This window comes from Photinus pyralis, unplaced genomic scaffold (assembly GCF_008802855.1).
Source record: "Photinus pyralis isolate 1611_PpyrPB1 unplaced genomic scaffold, Ppyr1.3 Ppyr1.4_LG7, whole genome shotgun sequence".
Classification (NCBI taxonomy): Eukaryota; Metazoa; Arthropoda; class Insecta; order Coleoptera; family Lampyridae; genus Photinus; species Photinus pyralis.
Genome location: NW_022170738.1, coordinates 8,965,560 through 8,974,081, shown reverse-complemented (window position 1 = coordinate 8,974,081; position 8,522 = coordinate 8,965,560).

Below are 8,522 nucleotides of genomic sequence, written 5' to 3'. Positions count from 1 at the left end.
TACTTATTTAATTTTTGCTGTGCAATAATTTACAGGATGCTTTCTATACTAAAGTTACAAAACATCATATTCCGTTTTTTTAACGAAACACCTTATATATTTTTGTTTGGTCCTTGATAAGGGAAACTATCATTAAATACAGGGCGTTTTTTAGGAGCTTTGGTTAAACGTTTCAGGGATAGTGAAATAGGTAGGTTTTTGAAAATGTGTACCGACTTAGGAGTTAGTTACTCTGAAGGCCTAACTAATGTAAAATATTTTCAAAATGATGGCACTTCCGGAAATACCGGATCCGAATTTAGATCTTCTTTAACGTTTATTTAAGTACACTCAAAGAAAGCCCTTTTCTTTCTCTATGCACTGGTAAAAATGGTAACTACAAGCGTTTTCAAGTAATCAATTTTCAAGGTACCGCCTACTTTCACAATTTTAGTTAAAATAACTTAAAAACCATAAATTGTAGATATCCATTGGTGAGTATTAAAAGAACTGAAATTCCAAAAATTGCAATAAAAAATAGGGGTGTCCATTTAAAATAACGAAGTTACTAGCTACTTCCGGTATTTCCGAAAGTGCCACCATTTTGAAAATATTTGAACTCGAATCGGTCTTCAGAGTAATTTTCAAAAACCTTCGTATTTTACTTTCCCAGAAACGTTTAACTAAAGCTTAAAAAAAAACACCCTGTATATCCCACATTGATCCCCAATGGTTTTCAAAATATCTTGATATTCATAAATATAAATAATAAATAATAACAATACAAAAAATGCATATTTTAAACATTTGTTGAAAATTGATGTTTCACTTTATAAGATTGTGTTTTAGTTGCATTTCACCCCATAAATAAATAAATTAGTTTTTATTGTTATTATTTATTATCTATAATCATGAATATCTAGATTCGAAAACCATTGGAGATAGGTATATACATTATTAATGTAAGGGCCCACGTTTCTAAGTGCTGGGCCGGATTTACGTGCAAGCAGTGCAAACACGTGCTTGTGGGTTTCCAAGCCAAGGGGGGTCCAGTTAAAGTGTCCCGTAGAAAAGATTGTAAAATGGCTTAGTATATGTTACTCTTAAATCACGTTAAGTAAACCTTTTGTAAACTTCCGTGTAGGGATAGGGGTCCCATCTCTACCTCGTTTCTTGAGGGCCCCGCAAGCTGTAAATCCGGCCCTGGATACAGGACCCAGAACAAAAAAGGTCAAACGTCGAAAATTTTGAAAATTTTTGAATAACTTGAAAACCTTTAATTCTGAGCAAAGAGAAATGCGGTATAAAAAAGCGACGCAGATATTCACGTACATTTTAAAAATCCTATAATATACAGGGTGTTCTAGTTAAAATAAGAAAGTTGCTATCCACATTCAGTAAAACGATGATAATGATATTTTCTTTCGATAGATCAAGAAAAACTAGGTTGCAAATTTTCAGATTTAATTTATCAATGAAAGCCTGAATATTTACGTAACGGTTTGCGTAAAACAGCCTTTATATGATCAATTCTTATACATAAAATATAGCATTAATAATTTACACAAAAAGTTCCTAAAAAAACCTTTTTGGACCATCTCAAAAAAGACCAGAATTCTATTTCTAAGAACGTTTGTAACAAAGATTTCTATTAAAATTCTTAGATTCCTGAAATGCTAGTTTCAAAAAGGAAGTAATTATTTCAAAAAGGTTTTTACAGGAATTTGTAAGGTTTTTGTAACCCAAAGAATGTTTCTATGATAAGATGTTTTTCAAGAAGAGGGAGCTTATGAAGAAATTTTGAGGAGCTTAAGGAAATTGTGAAGGGAACTTAGGAAGAATTGAAAGAAAATTGAAATAAACATGATGCGAAAGTTGTGATAAACTTTCAGGGAACTTCAGATAACCTTGAAGAGAACATAGGAGGAACTTCAGGATATACAGAGAACTTGAGAAAAAAACTTGAAAGGAGCTAGAGAAATAAATCAGGAGAACGTAAAAGAACTTGCGGAAACATTGAAGAATTATAGAAAGACATGACGTAAACTTGGGATAAGCTTGGGAAGAGTTTTGTGGGAGCTTTAAGGAGAAATTAAGAAGTCAGAAGTCCGGCTGCTCCTATCACATTGGTAATGTCTATAATGACTCCTGTCACCATTAACAAACTGACATTTGTCAAAAGTTCTATATGAAAATTAAAATTTAATGTGATGTTCGAACTTTTTGGACATTTTTTTGTAGGAAACGTGATTTTATTAGTCAGAATCTATAATTAGCTTTGAGCCATTTCGTTTTTCAAACAATGTACGATTCTAATTCTGAAAGCTTGATAATATCATGAAACCAATGTTTTTTAAAAATATTCAGAATTAATCGAGATACATAATTTTTATCACTAAAAAAATCGGGTTTTCTACTATAAATACGTTAACTTCTGAATCATTGACCTCAAAAATATAAAGTAGGTGACCAATCTGGAGGAAAATAATGAAAATTTCTGATTTTTCTAAAATTTCACATTTCCACACATTTTCACTTTTTGGTTTGTTATTATATTAGTAGGTATATAAACTGCCGGGTTCACCTCCTAATTAGGCCCTAATAAACCTACTTTTTTTTCTAAATTGACTCCATTAACACAAGTGAATCGTTTCTGGCTACCGGTACCGGGTACTGACTTACTCAGGCGCGTTTTTCCAGAAAAGTTAACATGAACTGCGTATTTTTATTCACCATTTCTATATGTGCTTATTCGGGAACTTATGTTTGCGCTAAAATAATCGCTACGGATCTCCTTCGCTATCTTATGTATTGGAAATTGCGTCATTGAGCAACGAAAAAAGCTCCTAAACGCAACGTAGCATAGCGAAAACTCATTTGAATCGTCGAATGCGATAATAGAACATGATAGTTAGTGTCATTTTCTCTGTTGGAAGTGTATCATAAAGACAATAAGGCAGTCGGTTTCTGTAACATAATGGTAATACTTGTTTTTGGAAGTCTGCCAGGGCGTACACAAACTTTGAAAACGAATGTTTCCAACTATAAATATTTAATTGTTTAAGGTGTTTAGCACTTTAAGTTTATGAAAAGTGGGGAAAGTGTCATCCCCCCTGTTTCTCCAATGTAATCTAATTTGAGAACTTTCGCCGGAACGGCGGCGCCCTCCTCCGCCCCACAAAACAAACTAGGCGCTAGTTTGTGGATTATAAGACTTGAGACAATTTATAAAATAGATTTGACGTTATAAATGTAATTACGCGAAGGTATTCGAAACGGCGGCGTTTTTGGAGAGCGTGCGGCGGAGGGTTAAAGGAATTCGATTCGTGGTGACAGCTAACGTTATATTGCTTCCGCTATTCTCCATGGATCAAGTTATCGTTATATGCCGCCCCGCGCGCGCACTATTCCTGAATGTTATATCACTTTTTAAATCAAACTTGGAATAAAATATTACGTTACCATTTCTGCCACAAACTGTCAGAGATTCGATATTCGCCAAAGGCTCGGGCTTGAAAAGGGCGGCGAACGCGAAGGAGGAAAAGAAAGTCGACTTTTAGTAATAATAGTAATCATCGAGTGCGCCTTGGAGAGAGATCCTTAATTTCTGAGCTCATTAAGAAGCTTTACTACAAAACTTAAATGGTATAATATTACATCTGTTATCCCTTATCCAATATCCTATTAAAATAGAATAAACCGCAAGAGGATTTTCTCATTTGGGAAACTAATTGTTTAATGTGGGTTAAATCCAAGGACGCTGTGTTTCCAGTATTATATCACTCAAGGGAGTACCCGTCAATTATCGTTATCGTTTTATTCTTTCGCATTACGGTCCCTTTAACTACGCTTTCAGCTGCTTCTGACAATGCGCCCTTTCGAGATTTTTTTAAAAATCTCCACACCATTACAAGTTATTCCATCCTTTTCTACACTAATGTCCTACACGCGCGAGATTTTTTATTTCACTCGATAATAAAAAAAATTCATAGGAATTTGCTATTGGGATTCAATATGAATTCATAATAAAAAATCAAAAGAATCAGTTTTAGAAATTCAATAGCAGTTACGTAGGACGAAGTCGTTAGCGTTTCATAACTAATTCAAGAGGTTTTTAGGAAAAATTGAAGACAAACTTAAATAATGCAAATTCACGTACATCGGGGGGAAGAGGGAGGTCGGTAATTTATTGCACAATAGTAAATTAAACAAGTCCAAATTGTGTACAACTCTTGTGCACATTTTCTTAACACCTCTACGCCCCAATCGCTCTTTGTGAGTTAACATCTTCCGACACTCCATTCTCGACATATTCGCACCCCTACCATTAGATATTCCCAGTGCTGATGTTTCAATAGCCCTTTGTAAGTATTCTACTCGCACATTCCTCTCTCGAGACTCGCACTTCAAGTTTTGGCATCGCCAATGGGTATATTTCCTCCATACGTCCCAACCGCCCTTTTTAAGTATCCTCCTCCGAGTTAATCCGCTCTCGAGATATAAGGAATTATACCCGAGTACGATAAGGGATCGAGGAGGAGGACTATGGTTGGCAGAAACTAATTGCTTGCCTTGAGACCTTTCATTAAAGTACCATGAAACCATGCCCTCCCCCCTCCTCAAACCCCTCCTCCCTCTGATCTCGAAAAGGAGTCGCACAGGCGTGTTATAGTTTGTAGAAAGCAATTCATTTCGATGAGACCTCATTAGAATACAATGTGTGTTCACCTCCCCTCCCCCCTCCATTATCGAAGTTGTACTTGGCATGTGTATGCAAAATCTGAAACCAATTGGTTGTCGCATGTAAAAGTTATGCACGCTTAACTTTCAAAATCAGCATCTGAGGAAATAACTTATAGGGGGGGGGGGGGGCTCCCTTAAGACAGTGAAATTGGATGGCCGCCTGGCACACTTTCAAGGTATTAGCCACCCATTGCAAAAATTCCAGGACTGTAGGAAAAAACGCAAACAATAGCACATAGGATTAAAAAAATGCGCTAAAAATACTGGAATAAATAGAAAGATAAGAACAAGGGTAGAATCGGATCACCAACCGACGAAACTGAGCCTAAAAGGAAAGACAAGAAGATCAAGAAATAAAAAGACGCAAAGACGAAGGGGGATACCGTAATGGAGCTGTATAGTGGGAGACTAGAGAGCAAGGAGAAGAAATAGGAGGACGTACAGAGGATAAGTAGAATCAAATAAAGGGGAGTATTAAAAAAACTATAACGTGGAAACGAATAACTGAAAAGGAGGGGAAATAAAAAGGAGTGTACAGGAGAGAGCAATAGATATAGGGAAATTATGGAGAAAGAAAGAAGCGGGAAAATAGAACAGAGATAGATGAGAGAACAGAAAACAAAAGCACAAAAGAAAATTTAAAGACAAAAAGATGGCGAAACAGAAAGAATGCGGGGAACTAATCAGGGAAATAAAAACAGGAAAGGATTCTTGGAAGGTGATAAACAGAGGAGAAAAGAAAAATAGAACAAATGGGAGGGAAATACAATTAGAGGAATGGAAACTACATTTTGTCAAGTTACTATAAGGAAACCAGGACAAAGAGGAGGATATGAAAGCGGTAGAAAAAGAGGAGGTTGAAGGAGTTGAAATTTAGTAAACAAGGTATGAGGTTTACACGAAGAATTGCGCCGATCTTCAAAAAAGGGAAAAAAGAGTGTGTGGGAAACTATTGGAGAATTACTATAATCACTACGGAGGGAGGGGGGGGGGGGATAAAAAATCTATGCACTGATACTGAACCAAAGACTAGAAAGAGAAATGGGAGAGAAGACGTTAGAGGAAAAGGAATTGGAAAAAAAATGGCGGAAAGGTGTTCGCGTTTTTGATGGACTTAAGGGAGCGTTCGACAGAGTGGAAAGGGAAAAAGTATGGAATATGAAAAAATTCATAAGCATTTAAGGAACAGAATCAAGGAAGATTGAGGGTAAGAAAAGAAGGGGAATCTGAAACTCTCTCTACTTAAGAGACATGGAAAAAAAAGTATTAAGACAGGGCCAAGGTGGAGGGATCATAGTGGTAAGAAGGAACATATGGGCCCTGGCATACGCGGGCGCGGCAGTGATTATGGCAAAATGTAAAAAAGGCGAAGATGATGAGATTTGAGAAGGTGGTGGAAGGAAAAGAGGGATGGAAAGAGGAAAGAATAGAACAGGTAAAAGGATTTAAATATTTAGGATACCAAATGCCAAGGAACAATGGGGCAAATACGCAGATGATGGAATAAAGGAAAAGGGGAGTGCACCAATAACAGCTACCTGGAAAATTGAAATTGAGTAAATTTCATGATTGCGGCGTAAGCAAGCAACATAGAAAAGCAGGTTTCGAAGGCAACTTTCAGGAAATTAAAGAAGAAGAACTTCCAGTAAGTGAATCACAGTACAAAAAATTCAATTTCAAAGAGAGGATGGTCAGCTCCCTTAATATGCAAACACGTTGAATAATTACGCGAAACCGTGGAGCTTAAAAGAAAGGTGCCTTTCCATTTGGAACTATAAAAGAACCAAGAAACAAGAAAATTCCTTGCAAATTTAAAGAACTTACTACTAATGCAAATCCAGGCGGAGTAAATTTTTCGGGTGCATTTATCTGGGAGTGAAATGTCTCGGGATAGAAACGTCTGTGTGCATACAAAATATCGTGAGAGCGAAATGTTCCGGTGCGAAATATCCATGGATAGAAAGGTCGAGGACGGGTGGAGTGAATTTTCCGGGAACGAAATTTCCGAGGTACTAGATGTCCTAAAGGCGCTGTGTATCCACACATTTCCTGTTTACATACAAAGTAACCTTTTTACATCAATTCATTGCCAAGGCCACATGTCCTACTGTAAATTAAGGGTAGTACGGAAATTGAGGTTAAGGACAAGTTTCACTGTCAAAATTTAAGTTCGATTACTTGCTCCTTGTGCGAATTTCACATGAGGGTGCTTATACGCCCCGCTTAATTTCGAATACGTGCTCAAGGTGCTTATAGTGTACGAGTATGTTAAATGACTGTCTCTAAGACGAGAGTACTTTAATGTGTCATTATTGTCGAGGAGCGCGATGTGAAACGAAATCTGGATTTCTCCAAGTTTAGTAAGGGCGACACGGCGTTGTAGACTGGGGTTGGAAACCATCGCGCGCCCATATATTACCTAATTCCATCTGCAGATGCACGAAGAGAGGCTTAAGCTCGGATATATGGCGCTAGCGATAGAGGCGTATTTACTGCTTCTTCGCACTCGTATGTGTACGAACACTACCGCTGATGAAATCGCTAAGTCTTCTTCATCCATATAGCTATTGGTTTGCGTATATCTCCTTCCTTTCGCATAACAGGCATTATGCCAAATTGGGGCATTATCGTACTCGAACAGGCATTTTTAGAAAGCGTCGGCGTCGTATGCAAGAGCTTAATGTATTCTTTTGTGTTCGAACATATTAGCACCTAGTGAGATCCGTGAAAGCTCGCTTTGCTTGACGACGTATACCTGTGAGCTTTTGCCGCAGTCGCCGCCGCCGCCACCATCCGTACACTTTATCGACCAAACTTCGTCGAATTCCTATTATAAACGTACACAATGTAGTCAATAAACGCGATATATCAGGGTTCTTACGAGCCGCAGCCGTGCACGAATTACTACCCCTAATAAAACACCGCCTGCGCTGATTACGGAACACAATAAAGCGCGGAACAGCTGGCGGTCAACGGACATGAAGATACCGAGGGTAACAACGCGAATATACTCCCGGATCTCGGATAAAACGCCTGTATTTAAAAAGATGAATAGCGCCATTCCGTTGATTCAGTTATCTAAAAGTTTCGTTCGAATCCACTCTACGTATATACGACGTATACGGGTAGCGACCACCACCACCGCCGCCACCATGCAAAAATAGAAGACGTACACACTCGCAGAACCAAATTGCCAATTTATTTTAAAACCGAGAGCTTTGCGTCACTTTAATCAGTGTATCTTTGTGGCACTTTAAATTAACTATTTCGACCGAATTAACGAAATTAATTTATCTGAAAAACGGGCGAAAATTCGCAATTAAATTGTTGCTTTTCGAGGGCGTTCAAAATTCGGCGAGCGTTAAATTAATTGACGTAAGTAAGTAAGCATGAGGAGGTCTCATGGTGCTTTGACAACCTATAGAAAAAGGCCTAAGCATTTGTGTGGTAAAATTAAATTGTGCCATTTGCGGCTTTTCTGGAACAAGAACAGTTAATTACACGTATATTTTTCCTTTCTCAGACAATTCGGGGTTGCGTAAACTTTATCGTGGAAACTAGATCGTTTTGACAGATTTATGGCTTTTAGAGGTTGGCCTAGGCACGTTTCCGTCTCTATTGCTGTTTAATGATTACGTGAATTACCTTTTATTTTCCATGTGAGGTATTAAAAGTCTTGATCGGTGGTGATTAGGCTATTTCCAGATTTTTCAAAATAAGTGAGAGATATCATTCGGACAAAGAAGTTGCCACGTTACAATTTGGGTCAAAACAGCAGAGCGCAGTTTTCTCTTGTTGCA